The sequence below is a fragment of the Camellia sinensis genome, chromosome 6 (genome assembly GCF_055761805.1).
Source record: "Camellia sinensis isolate YWXY chromosome 6, ASM5576180v1, whole genome shotgun sequence".
Taxonomy (NCBI): Eukaryota; Viridiplantae; Streptophyta; class Magnoliopsida; order Ericales; family Theaceae; genus Camellia; species Camellia sinensis.
Window position 1 is genome coordinate 39,342,740 of NC_138966.1, and position 16,508 is coordinate 39,359,247.

Below are 16,508 nucleotides of genomic sequence, written 5' to 3' on the forward strand. Positions count from 1 at the left end.
GTTCGAACACTAGAACACCAATACGGATTCTCCTGCACAGTGGCAGATATGTAAATACGGGGTTTCCGTACCATTTCTTGCGCATTACGGTTCGAACACTCGAACACCAATACGGATTCTCCTGCACAGTGGCAGATATGTAAATACGGGGTTTCCGTACCATTTCTTGCGCATTACGGTTCGAACACTCGAACACCTATACGGATTCTCCTGCACAGTGGCAGATATGTAAATACGGGGTTTCCGTACCATTTCTTGCGCATTACGGTTCGAACACTCGAACACCTATACGGATTCTCCTGCACAGTGGCAGATATGTAAATCCGGGGTTTCCGGACCATTTCTTGCGAATTACGGTTCGAACACTCGAACACCTATACGGATTCTCCTGCACAGTGGTAGATATGTAAATACGGGATTTCCGTACCATTTCTTGCGCATTACGGTTCGAACACTCGAACACCAATACGGATTCTCCTGCACAGTGGCAGATATGTAAATACGGGGTTTCCGTACCATTTCTTGCGCATTACGGTTCGAACACTCGAACAGCTATACGGATTCTCCTGCACAGTGGCAGATATGTAAATACGGGATTTCCGTACCATTTCTTGCGCATTACGGTTTGAACACTCGAACACCTATACGGATTCTCCTGCACAGTGGCAGATATCTAAATACGGGGTTTCCGTACCATTTCTTGCGCATTACGGTTCGAACACTCGAACACCTATACGGATTCTCCTGCACAGTGGCAGATATGTAAATACGGGGTTTCTGTACCATTTCTTGCGCTTTACGGTTCGAACACTCGAACACCTATACGGATTCTCCTGCACAGTGGCAGATATGTAAATACGGGGTTTCCGTACCATTTCTTGCGCATTACGGTTCGAACACTCGAACACCTATACGGATTCTCCTGCACAGTGGCAGATATGTAAATACGGGGTTTCCGTACCATTTCTTGCGCATTACGGTTCGAACACTCGAGCACCTATACGGATTCTCCTGCACAGTGGCAGATATGTAAATACGGGGTTTCCGTACCATTTCTTGCGCATTACGATTCGAACACTCGAACACCTATACGGCTTCTCCTGCACAGTGGCAGATATGTAAATACGGGGTTTCCGTACCATTTCTTGCGCATTACGGTTCGAACACTAGAACACCAATACGGATTCTCCTGCACAGTGGCAGATATGTAAATACGGGGTTTACGTACCATTTCTTGCGCCTTACGGTTCGAACACTAGAACACCAATACGGATTCTCCTGCACAGTGGCAGATATGTAAATACGGGGTTTCCGGACCATTTCTTGCGAATTACGGTTCGAACACTCGAACACCTATACGGATTCTCCTGCACAGTGGCAGATATGTAAATACGGGGTTTCCGTACCATTTCTTTCGCATTACGGTTCGAACACTCGAACACCAATACGGATTCTCCTGCACAAAGGCAGATATGTAAATACGGGGTTTCCGTACCATTTCTTGCGCATTACGGTTCGAACACTCGAACACCTATACGGATTCTCCTGCACAGTGGCAGATATGTAAATACGGGGTTTCTGTACCATTTCTTGCGCATTACGGTTCGAACACTCGAACACCTATACGGATTCTCCTGCACAGTGGCAGATATGTAAATACGGGGTTTCCGTACCATTTCTTGCGCATTACGGTTCGAACACTCGAACACCTATACGGATTCTCCTGCACAGTGGCAGATATGTAAATACGGGGTTTTCATACCATTTCTTGCGCATTACGGTTCGAACACTCGAACACCTATACGGATTCTCCTGCACAGTGGCAGATATGTAAATACGGGGTTTCCGTACCATTTCCTGCGCATTACGGTTCGAACACTCGAACACCTATACGGATTCTCCTGCACAGTGGCAGATATGTAAATACGGGGTTTCCGAACCATTTCTTGCGCATTACGGTTCGAACACTCGAACACCTATACGGATTCTCCTGCACAGTGGCAGATATGTAAATACGGGGTTTCCGTACCATTTCTTGCGCATTACGGTTCGAACAATAGAACACCAATACGGATTCTCCTGCACAGTGGCAGATATGTAAATACGGGGTTTCCGTACCATTTCTTGCGCATTACGGTTCGAACACTAGAACACCAATACGGATTCTCCTGCACAGTGGCAGATATGTAAATACGGGGTTTCCGTACCATTTCTTGCGCATTACGGTTCGAACACTCGAACACCTATACGGATTCTCCTGCACAGTGGCATATATGTAAATACGGGGTTTCCGTACCATTTCTTGCGCATTACGGTTCGAACAATAGAACACCAATACGGATTCTCCTGCACAGTGGCAGATATGTAAATACGGGGTTTCCGTACCATTTCTTGCGCATTACGGTTCGAACACTAGAACACCAATACGGATTCTCCTGCACAGTGGCAGATATGTAAATACGGGGTTTCCGGACCATTTCTTGCGAATTACGGTTCGAACACTCGAACACCTATACGGATTCTCCTGCACAGTGGTGCACAGTGGCAGATATGTAAATACGGGGTTTCCGTACCATTTCCTGCGCATTACGGTTCGAACACTCGAACACCTATACGGATTCTCCTGCACAGTGGCAGATATGTAAATACGGGGTTTCCGTACCATTTCTTGCGCATTACGGTTCGAACACTCGAACACCTATACGGATTCTCCTGCACAGTGGCAGATATGTAAATACGGGGTTTTCGTACCATTTCTTGCGCATTACGGTTCGAACACTCGAACACCTATACGGATTCTCCTGCACAGTGGCAGATATGTAAATACGGGGTTTCCGTACCATTTCCTGCGCATTACGGTTCGAACACTCGAACACCTATACGGATTCTCCTGCACAGTGGCAGATATGTAAATACGGGGTTTCCGAACCATTTCTTGCGCATTACGGTTCGAACACTCGAACACCTATACGGATTCTCCTGCACAGTGGCAGATATGTAAATACGGGGTTTCCGTACCATTTCTTGCGCATTACGGTTCGAACAATAGAACACCAATACGGATTCTCCTGCACAGTGGCAGATATGTAAATACGGGGTTTCCGTACCATTTCTTGCGCATTACGGTTCGAACACTAGAACACCAATACGGATTCTCCTGCACAGTGGCAGATATGTAAATACGGGGTTTCCGTACCATTTCTTGCGCATTACGGTTCGAACACTCGAACACCTATACGGATTCTCCTGCACAGTGGCATATATGTAAATACGGGGTTTCCGTACCATTTCTTGCGCATTACGGTTCGAACAATAGAACACCAATACGGATTCTCCTGCACAGTGGCAGATATGTAAATACGGGGTTTCCGTACCATTTCTTGCGCATTACGGTTCGAACACTAGAACACCAATACGGATTCTCCTGCACAGTGGCAGATATGTAAATACGGGGTTTCCGGACCATTTCTTGCGAATTACGGTTCGAACACTCGAACACCTATACGGATTCTCCTGCACAGTGGTGCACAGTGGCAGATATGTAAATACGGGGTTTCCGTACCATTTCCTGCGCATTACGGTTCGAACACTCGAACACCTATACGGATTCTCCTGCACAGTGGCAGATATGTAAATACGGGGTTTCCGTACCATTTCTTGCGCATTACGGTTCGAACACTCGAACACCTATACGGATTCTCCTGCACAGTGGCAGATATGTAAATACGGGGTTTCCGTACCATTTCTTGCGCATTACGGTTCGAACATTAGAACACCAATACGGATTCTCCTGCACAGTGGCAGATATGTAAATACGGGGTTTCCGTACCATTTCTTGCGCATTACGGTTCGAACACTCGAACACCTATACGGATTCTCCTGCACAGTGGCAGATATGTAAATACGGGGTTTCCGTACCATTTCTTGCGCATTACGGTTCGAACACTCGAACACCTATACGGATTCTCCTGCACAGTGGCAGATATGTAAATACGGGGTTTCCGGACCATTTCTTGCGAATTACGGTTCGAACACTCGAACACCTATACGGATTCTCCTGCACAGTGGCAGATATGTAAATACGGGGTTTCCGTACCATTTCTTGCGCATTACGGTTCGAACACTCGAACACCAATACGGATTCTCCTGCACAGTGGCAGATATGTAAATATGGGGTTTCCGTACCATTTCTTGCGCATTACGGTTCGAACACTCGAACACCTATACGGATTCTCCTGCACAGTGGCAGATATGTAAATACGGGGTTTCCGGACCATTTCTTGCGAATTACGGTTCGAACACTCGAACACCTATACGGATTCTCCTGCACAGTGGCAGATATGTAAATACGGGGTTTCCGTACCATTTCTTGCGCATTACGGTTCGAACACTAGAACACCAATACGGATTCTCCTGCACAGTGGCAGATATGTAAATACGGGGTTTCCGGACCATTTCTTGCGAATTACGGTTCGAACACTCGAACACCTATACGGATTCTCCTGCACAGTGGCAGATATGTAAATACGGGGTTTCCGTACCATTTCTTGCGCATTACGGTTCGAACACTAGAACACCAATACGGATTCTCCTGCACAGTGGCAGATATGTAAATACGGGGTTTCCGGACCATTTCTTGCGAATTACGGTTCGAACACTCGAACACCTATACGGATTCTCCTGCACAGTGGCAGATATGTAAATACGGGGTTTCCGTACCATTTCTTGCGCATTACGGTTCGAACACTAGAACACCAATACGGATTCTCCTGCACAGTGGCAGATATGTAAATACGGGGTTTCCGGACCATTTCTTGCGAATTACGGTTCGAACACTCGAACACCTATACGGATTCTCCTGCACAGTGGCAGATATGTAAATACGGGGTTTCCGTACCATTTCTTGCGCATTACGGTTCGAACACTCGAACACCTATACGGATTCTCCTGCACAGTGGCAGATATGTAAATACGGGGTTTCCGTACCATTTCTTGCGCATTACGGTTCGAACATTAGAACACCAATACGGATTCTCCTGCACAGTGGCAGATATGTAAATACGGGGTTTCCGTACCATTTCTTGCGCATTACGGTTCGAACACTCGCAACACCTATACGGATTCTCCTGCACAGTGGCAGATATGTAAATACGGGGTTTCCGTACCATTTCTTGCGCATTACGGTTCGAACACTAGAACACCAATACGGATTCTCCTGCACAGTGGCAGATATGTAAATACGGGGTTTCCGGACCATTTCTTGCGAATTACTGTTCGAACACTCGAACACCTATACGGATTCTCCTGCACAGTGGCAGATATGTAAATACGGGGTTTCCGTACCATTTCTTGCGCATTACGGTTCGAACACTAGAACACCAATACGGATTCTCCTGCACAGTGGCAGATATGTAAATACGGGGTTTCCGGACCATTTCTTGCGAATTACGGTTCGAACACTCGAACACCTATACGGATTCTCCTGCACAGTGGCAGATATGTAAATACGGGGTTTCCGTACCATTTCTTGCGCATTACGGTTCGAACACTCGAACACCTATACGGATTCTCCTGCACAGTGGCAGATATGTAAATACGGGGTTTCCGGACCATTTCTTGCGCATTACGGTTCGAACATTAGAACACCAATACGGATTCTCCTGCACAGTGGCAGATATGTAAATACGGGGTTTCCGTACCATTTCTTGCGCATTACGGTTCGAACACTCGCAACACCTATACGGATTCTCCTGCACAGTGGAAGATATGTAAATACGGGGTTTCCGTACCATTTCTTGCGCATTACGGTTCGAACACTCGAACACCTATACGGATTCTCCTGCACAGTGGCAGATATGTAAATACGGGGTTTCCGGACCATTTCTTGCGAATTACTGTTCGAACACTCGAACACCTATACGGATTCTCCTGCACAGTGGCAGATATGTAAATACGGGGTTTCCGTACCATTTCTTGCGCATTACGGTTCGAACACTAGAACACCAATACGGATTCTCCTGCACAGTGGCAGATATGTAAATACGGGGTTTCCGGACCATTTCTTGCGAATTACGGTTCGAACACTCGAACACCTATACGGATTCTCCTGCACAGTGGCAGATATGTAAATACGGGGTTTCCGTACCATTTCTTGCGCATTACGGTTCGAACACTAGAACACCAATACGGATTCTCCTGCACAGTGGCAGATATGTAAATACGGGGTTTCCGGACCATTTCTTGCGAATTACGGTTCGAACACTCGAACACCTATACGGATTCTCCTGCACAGTGGCAGATATGTAAATACGGGGTTTCCGTACCATTTCTTGCGCATTACGGTTCGAACACTCGAACACCTATACGGATTCTCCTGCACAGTGGCAGATATGTAAATACGGGGTTTCCGTACCATTTCTTGCGCATTACGGTTCGAACATTAGAACACCAATACGGATTCTCCTGCACAGTGGCAGATATGTAAATACGGGGTTTCCGTACCATTTCTTGCGCATTACGGTTCGAACACTCGAACACCTATACAGATTCTCCTGCACAGTGGCAGATATGTAAATACGGGGTTTCCGTACCATTTCTTGCGCATTACGGTTCGAACACTCGAACACCTATACGGATTCTCTTGCACAGTGGCAGATATGTAAATACGGGGTTTCCGGACCATTTCTTGCGAATTACGGTTCGAACACTCGAACACCTATACGGATTCTCCTGCACAGTGGCAGATATGTAAATACGGGGTTTCCGTACCATTTCTTGCGCATTACGGTTCGAACACTCGAACACCAATACGGATTCTCCTGCACAGTGGCAGATATGTAAATACGGGGTTTCCGTACCATTTCTTGCGCATTACGGTTCGAACACTCGAACACCTATACGGATTCTCCTGCACAGTGGCAGATATGTAAATACGGGGTTTCCGGACCATTTCTTGCGCATTACGGTTCGAACACTCGAACACCTATACGGATTCTCCTGCACAGTGGCAGATATGTAAATACGGGGTTTCCGTACCATTTCTTGCGCATTACGGTTCGAACACTAGAACACCAATACGGATTCTCCTGCACAGTGGCAGATATGTAAATACGGGGTTTCCGGACCATTTCTTGCGAATTACGGTTCGAACACTCGAACACCTATACGGATTCTCCTGCACAGTGGCAGATATGTAAATACGGGGTTTCCGGACCATTTCTTGCGAATTACGGTTCGAACACTAGAACACCAATACGGATTCTCCTGCACAGTGGCAGATATGTAAATACGGGGTTTCCGTACCATTTCTTGCGCATTACGGTTCGAACACTCGAACACCTATACGGATTCTCCTGCACAGTGGCAGATATGTAAATACGGGGTTTCCGGACCATTTCTTGCGAATTACGGTTCGAACACTCGAACACCTATACGGATTCTCCTGCACAGTGGCAGATATGTAAATACGGGGTTTCCGTACCATTTCTTGCGCATTACGGTTCGAACACTAGAACACCAATACGGATTCTCCTGCACAGTGGCAGATATGTAAATACGGGGTTTCCGGACCATTTCTTGCGAATTACGGTTCGAACACTCGAACACCTATACGGATTCTCCTGCACAGTGGCAGATATGTAAATACGGGGTTTCCGTACCATTTCTTGCGCATTACGGTTCGAACACTCGAACACCAATACGGATTCTCCTGCACAAAGGCAGATATGTAAATACGGGGTTTCCGTACCATTTCTTGCGCATTACGGTTCGAACACTCGAACACCTATACGGATTCTCCTGCACAGTGGCAGATATGTAAATACGGGGTTTCTGTACCATTTCTTGCGCATTACGGTTCGAACACTCGAACACCTATACGGATTCTCCTGCACAGTGGCAGATATGTAAATACGGGGTTTCCGTACCATTTCTTGCGCATTACGGTTCGAACACTAGAACACCAATACGGATTCTCCTGCACAGTGGCAGATATGTAAATACGGGGTTTCCGGACCATTTCTTGCGAATTACGGTTCGAACACTCGAACACCTATACGGATTCTCCTGCACAGTGGCAGATATGTAAATACGGGGTTTCCGTACCATTTCTTGCGCATTACGGTTCGAACACTCGAACACCTATACGGATTCTCCTGCACAGTGGCAGATATGTAAATACGGGGTTTCCGTACCATTTCTTGCGCATTACGGTTCGAACACTAGAACACCAATACGGATTCTCCTGCACAGTGGCAGATATGTAAATACGGGGTTTCCGGACCATTTCTTGCGAATTACGGTTCGAACACTCGAACTCCTATACGGATTCTCCTGCACAGTGGCAGATATGTAAATACGGGGTTTCCGTACCATTTCTTGCGCATTACGGTTCGAACACTCGAACACCTATACGGATTCTCCTGCACAGTGGCAGATATGTAAATACGGGGTTTCCGTACCATTTCTTGCGCATTACGGTTCGAACACTCGAACACCAATACGGATTCTCCTGCACAGTGGCAGATATGTAAATACGGGGTTTCCGTACCATTTCTTGCGCATTACGGTTCGAACACTCGAACACCTATACGGATTCTCCTGCACAGTGGCAGATATGTAAATACGGGGTTTCCGTACCATTTCTTGCGCATTACGGTTCGAACACTCGAACACCTATACGGATTCTCCTGCACAGTGGCAGATATGTAAAACCGGGGTTTCCGGACCATTTCTTGCGAATTACGGTTCGAACACTCGAACACCTATACGGATTCTCCTGCACAGTGGCAGATATGTAAATACGGGGTTTCCGTACCATTTCTTGCGCATTACGGTTCGAACACTAGAACACCAATACGGATTCTCCTGCACAGTGGCAGATATGTAAATATGGGGTTTCCGGACCATTTCTTGCGAATTACGGTTCGAACACTCGAACACCTATACGGATTCTCCTGCACAGTGGCAGATATGTAAATACGGGGTTTCCGTACCATTTCTTGCGCATTACGGTTCGAACACTAGAACACCAATACGGATTCTCCTGCACAGTGGCAGATATGTAAATACGGGGTTTCCGGACCATTTCTTGCGAATTACGGTTCGAACACTCGAACACCTATACGGATTCTCCTGCACAGTGGCAGATATGTAAATACGGGGTTTCCGTACCATTTCTTGCGCATTACGGTTCGAACACTCGAACACCTATACGGATTCTCCTGCACAGTGGCAGATATGTAAATACGGGGTTTCCGTACCATTTCTTGCGCATTACGGTTCGAACATTAGAACACCAATACGGATTCTCCTACACAGTGGCAGATATGTAAATACGGGGTTTCCGTACCATTTCTTGCGCATTACGGTTCGAACACTCGAACACCTATACGGATTCTCCTGCACAGTGGCAGATATGTAAATACGGGGTTTCCGTACCATTTCTTGCGCATTACGGTTCGAACACTCGAACACCTATACGGATTCTCCTGCACAGTGGCAGATATGTAAATACGGGGTTTCCGGACCATTTCTTGCGAATTACGGTTCGAACACTCGAACACCTATACGGATTCTCCTGCACAGTGGCAGATATGTAAATACGGGGTTTCCGTACCATTTCTTGCGCATTACGGTTCGAACACTCGAACACCAATACGGATTCTCCTGCATAGTGGCAGATATGTAAATACGGGGTTTTCGTACCATTTCTTGCGCATTACGGTTCGAACACTCGAACACCTATACGGATTCTCCTGCACAGTGGCAGATATGTAAATACGGGGTTTCCGGACCATTTCTTGCGAATTACGGTTCGAACACTCGAACACCTATACGGATTCTCCTGCACAGTGGCAGATATGTAAATACGGGGTTTCCGTACCATTTCTTGCGCATTACGGTTCGAACACTAGAACACCAATACGGATTCTCCTGCACAGTGGCAGATATGTAAATACGGGGTTTCCGGACCATTTCTTGCGAATTACGGTTCGAACACTCGAACACCTATACGGATTCTCCTGCACAGTGGCAGATATGTAAATACGGGGTTTCCGTACCATTTCTTGCGCATTACGGTTCGAACACTCGAACACCAATACGGATTCTCCTGCACAAAGGCAGATATGTAAATACGGGGTTTCCGTACCATTTCTTGCGCATTACGGTTCGAACACTCGAACACCTATACGGATTCTCCTGCACAGTGGCAGATATGTAAATACGGGGTTTCTGTACCATTTCTTGCGCATTACGGTTCGAACACTCGAACACCTATACGGATTCTCCTGCACAGTGGCAGATATGTAAATACGGGGTTTCCGTACCATTTCTTGCGCATTACGGTTCGAACACTCGAACACCAATACGGATTCTCCTGCACAAAGGCAGATATGTATATACGGGGTTTCCGTACCATTTCTTGCGCATTACGGTTCGAACACTCGAACACCTATACGGATTCTCCTGCACAGTGGCAGATATGTAAATACGGGGTTTCCGTACCATTTCTTGCGCATTACGGTTCGAACACTCGAACACCAATACGGATTCTCCTGCACAAAGGCAGATATGTAAATACGGGGTTTCCGTACCATTTCTTGCGCATTACGGTTCGAACACTCGAACACCTATACGGATTCTCCTGCACAGTGGCAGATATGTAAATACGGCGTTTCTGTACCATTTCTTGCGCATTACGGTTCGAACACTCGAACACCTATACGGATTCTCCTGCACAGTGGCAGATATGTAAATACGGGGTTTACGTACCATTTCTTGCGCATTACGGTTCGAACACTCGAACACCTATACGGATTCTCCTGCACAGTGGCAGATATGTAAATACGGGGTTTCCGTACCATTTCTTGCGCATTACGGTTCGAACACTCGAACACCTATACGGATTCTCCTGCACAGTGGTAGATATGTAAATACGGGGTTTCCGTACCATTTCCTGCGCATTACGGTTCGAACACTCGAACACCTATACGGATTCTCCTGCACAGTGGCGGATATGTAAATACGGGGTTTCCGTACCATTTCTTGCGCATTACGGTTCGAACACTCGAACACCAATACGGATTCTCCTGCACAAAGGCAGATATGTAAATACGGGGTTTCCGTAACATTTCTTGCGCATTACGGTTCGAACACTAGAACACCAATACGGATTCTCCTGCACAGTGGCAGATATGTAAATACGGGGTTTTCGTACCATTTCTTGCGCATTACGGTTCGAACACTCGAACACCAATACGGATTCTCCTGCACAGTGGCAGATATGTAAATACGGGGTTTCCGGACCATTTCTTGCGAATTACGGTTCGAACACTCGAACACCTATACGGATTCTCCTGCACAGTGGCAGATAAGTAAATACGGGGTTTCCGTACCATTTCTTGCGCATTACGGTTCGAACACTCGAACACCAATACGGATTCTCCTGCACAGTGGCAGATATGTAAATACGGGGTTTCCGTACCATTTCTTGCGCATTACGGTTCGAACACTCGAACACCTATACGGATTCTCCTGCACAGTGGCAGATATGTAAATACGGGGTTTCCGTACCATTTCTTGCGCATTACGGTTCGAACACTCGAACACCAATACGGATTCTCCTGCACAGTGGCAGATATGTAAATACGGGGTTTCCGTACCATTTCTTGCGCATTACGGTTCGAACACTCGAACACCAATACGGATTCTCCTGCACAGTGGCAGATATGTAAATACGGGGTTTCCGTACCATTTCTTGCGCATTACGGTTCGAACACTAGAACACCAATACGGATTCTCCTGCACAGTGGCAGATATGTAAATACGGGGTTTCCGGACCATTTCTTGCGAATTACGGTTCGAACACTCGAACACCTATACGGATTCTCCTGCACAGTGGCAGATATGTAAATACGGGGTTTCCGTACCATTTCTTGCGCATTACGGTTCGAACACTCGAACACCAATACGGATTCTCCTGCACAGTGGCAGATATGTAAATACGGGGTTTCCGTACCATTTCTTGCGCATTACGGTTCGAACACTCGAACACCTATACGGATTCTCCTGCACAGTGGCAGATATGTAAATACGGGGTTTCCGGACCATTTCTTGCGAATTACGGTTCGAACACTCGAACACCTATACGGATTCTCCTGCACAGTGGCAGATATGTAAATACGTGGTTTCCGTACCATTTCTTGCGCATTACGGTTCGAACACTAGAACACCAATACGGATTCTCCTGCACAGTGGCAGATATGTAAATACGGGGTTTCCGGACCATTTCTTGCGAATTACGGTTCGAACACTCGAACACCTATACGGATTCTCCTGCACAGTGGCAGATATGTAAATACGGGGTTTCCGTACCATTTCTTGCGCATTACGGTTCGAACACTCGAACACCAATACGGATTCTCCTGCACAAAGGCAGATATGTAAATACGGGGTTTCCGTACCATTTCTTGCGCATTACGGTTCGAACACTCGAACACCTATACGGATTCTCCTGCACAGTGGCAGATATGTAAATACGGGGTTTCTGTACCATTTCTTGCGCATTACGGTTCGAACACTCGAACACCTATACGGATTCTCCTGCACAGTGGCAGATATGTAAATACGGGGTTTCCGTACCATTTCTTGCGCATTACGGTTCGAACACTCGAACACCAATACGGATTCTCCTGCACAAAGGCAGATATGTATATACGGGGTTTCCGTACCATTTCTTGCGCATTACGGTTCGAACACTCGAACACCTATACGGATTCTCCTGCACAGTGGCAGATATGTAAATACGGGGTTTCCGTACCATTTCTTGCGCATTACGGTTCGAACACTCGAACACCAATACGGATTCTCCTGCACAAAGGCAGATATGTAAATACGGGGTTTCCGTACCATTTCTTGCGCATTACGGTTCGAACACTCGAACACCTATACGGATTCTCCGGCACAGTGGCAGATATGTAAATACGGCGTTTCTGTACCATTTCTTGCGCATTACGGTTCGAACACTCGAACACCTATACGGATTCTCCTGCACAGTGGCAGATATGTAAATACGGGGTTTACGTACCATTTCTTGCGCATTACGGTTCGAACACTCGAACACCTATACGGATTCTCCTGCACAGTGGCAGATATGTAAATACGGGGTTTCCGTACCATTTCTTGCGCATTACGGTTCGAACACTCGAACACCTATACGGATTCTCCTGCACAGTGGCAGATATGTAAATACGGGGTTTCCGTACCATTTCTTGCGCATTACGGTTCGAACACTAGAACACCAATACGGATTCTCCTGCACAGTGGCAGATATGTAAATACGGGGTTTCCGGACCATTTCTTGCGAATTACGGTTCGAACACTCGAACTCCTATACGGATTCTCCTGCACAGTGGCAGATATGTAAATACGGGGTTTCCGTACCATTTCTTGCGCATTACGGTTCGAACACTCGAACACCTATACGGATTCTCCTGCACAGTGGCAGATATGTAAATACGGGGTTTCCGTACCATTTCTTGCGCATTACGGTTCGAACACTCGAACACCAATACGGATTCTCCTGCACAGTGGCAGATATGTAAATACGGGGTTTCCGTACCATTTCTTGCGCATTACGGTTCGAACACTCGAACACCTATACGGATTCTCCTGCACAGTGGCAGATATGTAAATACGGGGTTTCCGTACCATTTCTTGCGCATTACGGTTCGAACACTCGAACACCTATACGGATTCTCCTGCACAGTGGCAGATATGTAAATACGGGGTTTCCGGACCATTTCTTGCGAATTACGGTTCGAACACTCGAACACCTATACGGATTCTCCTGCACAGTGGCAGATATGTAAATACGGGGTTTCCGTACCATTTCTTGCGCATTACGGTTCGAACACTAGAACACCAATACGGATTCTCCTGCACAGTGGCAGATATGTAAATATGGGGTTTCCGGACCATTTCTTGCGAATTACGGTTCGAACACTCGAACACCTATACGGATTCTCCTGCACAGTGGCAGATATGTAAATACGGGGTTTCCGTACCATTTCTTGCGCATTACGGTTCGAACACTAGAACACCAATACGGATTCTCCTGCACAGTGGCAGATATGTAAATACGGGGTTTCCGGACCATTTCTTGCGAATTACGGTTCGAACACTCGAACACCTATACGGATTCTCCTGCACAGTGGCAGATATGTAAATACGGGGTTTCCGTACCATTTCTTGCGCATTACGGTTCGAACACTCGAACACCTATACGGATTCTCCTGCACAGTGGCAGATATGTAAATACGGGGTTTCCGTACCATTTCTTGCGCATTACGGTTCGAACATTAGAACACCAATACGGATTCTCCTACACAGTGGCAGATATGTAAATACGGGGTTTCCGTACCATTTCTTGCGCATTACGGTTCGAACACTCGAACACCTATACGGATTCTCCTGCACAGTGGCAGATATGTAAATACGGGGTTTCCGTACCATTTCTTGCGCATTACGGTTCGAACACTCGAACACCTATACGGATTCTCCTGCACAGTGGCAGATATGTAAATACGGGGTTTCCGGACCATTTCTTGCGAATTACGGTTCGAACACTCGAACACCTATACGGATTCTCCTGCACAGTGGCAGATATGTAAATACGGGGTTTCCGTACCATTTCTTGCGCATTACGGTTCGAACACTCGAACACCAATACGGATTCTCCTGCACAGTGGCAGATATGTAAATACGGGGTTTCCGTACCATTTCTTGCGCATTACGGTTCGAACACTCGAACACCTATACGGATTCTCCTGCACAGTGGCAGATATGTAAATACGGGGTTTCCGGACCATTTCTTGCGAATTACGGTTCGAACACTCGAACACCTATACGGATTCTCCTGCACAGTGGCAGATATGTAAATACGGGGTTTCCGTACCATTTCTTGCGCATTACGGTTCGAACACTAGAACACCAATACGGATTCTCCTGCACAGTGGCAGATATGTAAATACGGGGTTTCCGGACCATTTCTTGCGAATTACGGTTCGAACACTCGAACACCTATACGGATTCTCCTGCACAGTGGCAGATATGTAAATACGGGGTTTCCGTACCATTTCTTGCGCATTACGGTTCGAACACTCGAACACCAATACGGATTCTCCTGCACAAAGGCAGATATGTAAATACGGGGTTTCCGTACCATTTCTTGCGCATTACGGTTCGAACACTCGAACACCTATACGGATTCTCCTGCACAGTGGCAGATATGTAAATACGGGGTTTGTGTACCATTTCTTGCGCATTACGGTTCGAACACTCGAACACCTATACGGATTCTCCTGCACAGTGGCAGATATGTAAATACGGGGTTTCCGTACCATTTCTTGCGCATTACGGTTCGAACACTCGAACACCAATACGGATTCTCCTGCACAAAGGCAGATATGTATATACGGGGTTTCCGTACCATTTCTTGCGCATTACGGTTCGAACACTCGAACACCTATACGGATTCTCCTGCACAGTGGCAGATATGTAAATACGGGGTTTCCGTACCATTTCTTGCGCATTACGGTTCGAACACTCGAACACCAATACGGATTCTCCTGCACAAAGGCAGATATGTAAATACGGGGTTTCCGTACCATTTCTTGCGCATTACGGTTCGAACACTCGAACACCTATACGGATTCTCCTGCACAGTGGCAGATATGTAAATACGGCGTTTCTGTACCATTTCTTGCGCATTACGGTTCGAACACTCGAACACCTATACGGATTCTCCTGCACAGTGGCAGATATGTAAATACGGGGTTTACGTACCATTTCTTGCGCATTACGGTTCGAACACTCGAACACCTATACGGATTCTCCTGCACAGTGGCAGATATGTAAATACGGGGTTTCCGTACCATTTCTTGCGCATTACGGTTCGAACACTCGAACACCTATACGGATTCTCCTGCACAGTGGTAGATATGTAAATACGGGGTTTCCGTACCATTTCCTGCGCATTACGGTTCGAACACTCGAACACCTATACGGATTCTCCTGCACAGTGGCGGATATGTAAATACGGGGTTTCCGTACCATTTCTTGCGCATTACGGTTCGAACACTCGAACACCAATACGGATTCTCCTGCACAAAGGCAGATATGTAAATACGGGGTTTCCGTAACATTTCTTGCGCATTACGGTTCGAACACTAGAACACCAATACGGATTCTCCTGCACAGTGGCAGATATGTAAATACGGGGTTTTCGTACCATTTCTTGCGCATTACGGTTCGAACACTCGAACACCAATACGGATTCTCCTGCACAGTGGCAGATATGTAAATACGGGGTTTCCGGACCATTTCTTGCGAATTACGGTTCGAACACTCGAACACCTATACGGATTCTCCTGCACAGTGGCAGATAAGTAAATACGGGGTTTCCGTACCATTTCTTGCGCATTACGGTTCGAACACTCGAACACCAA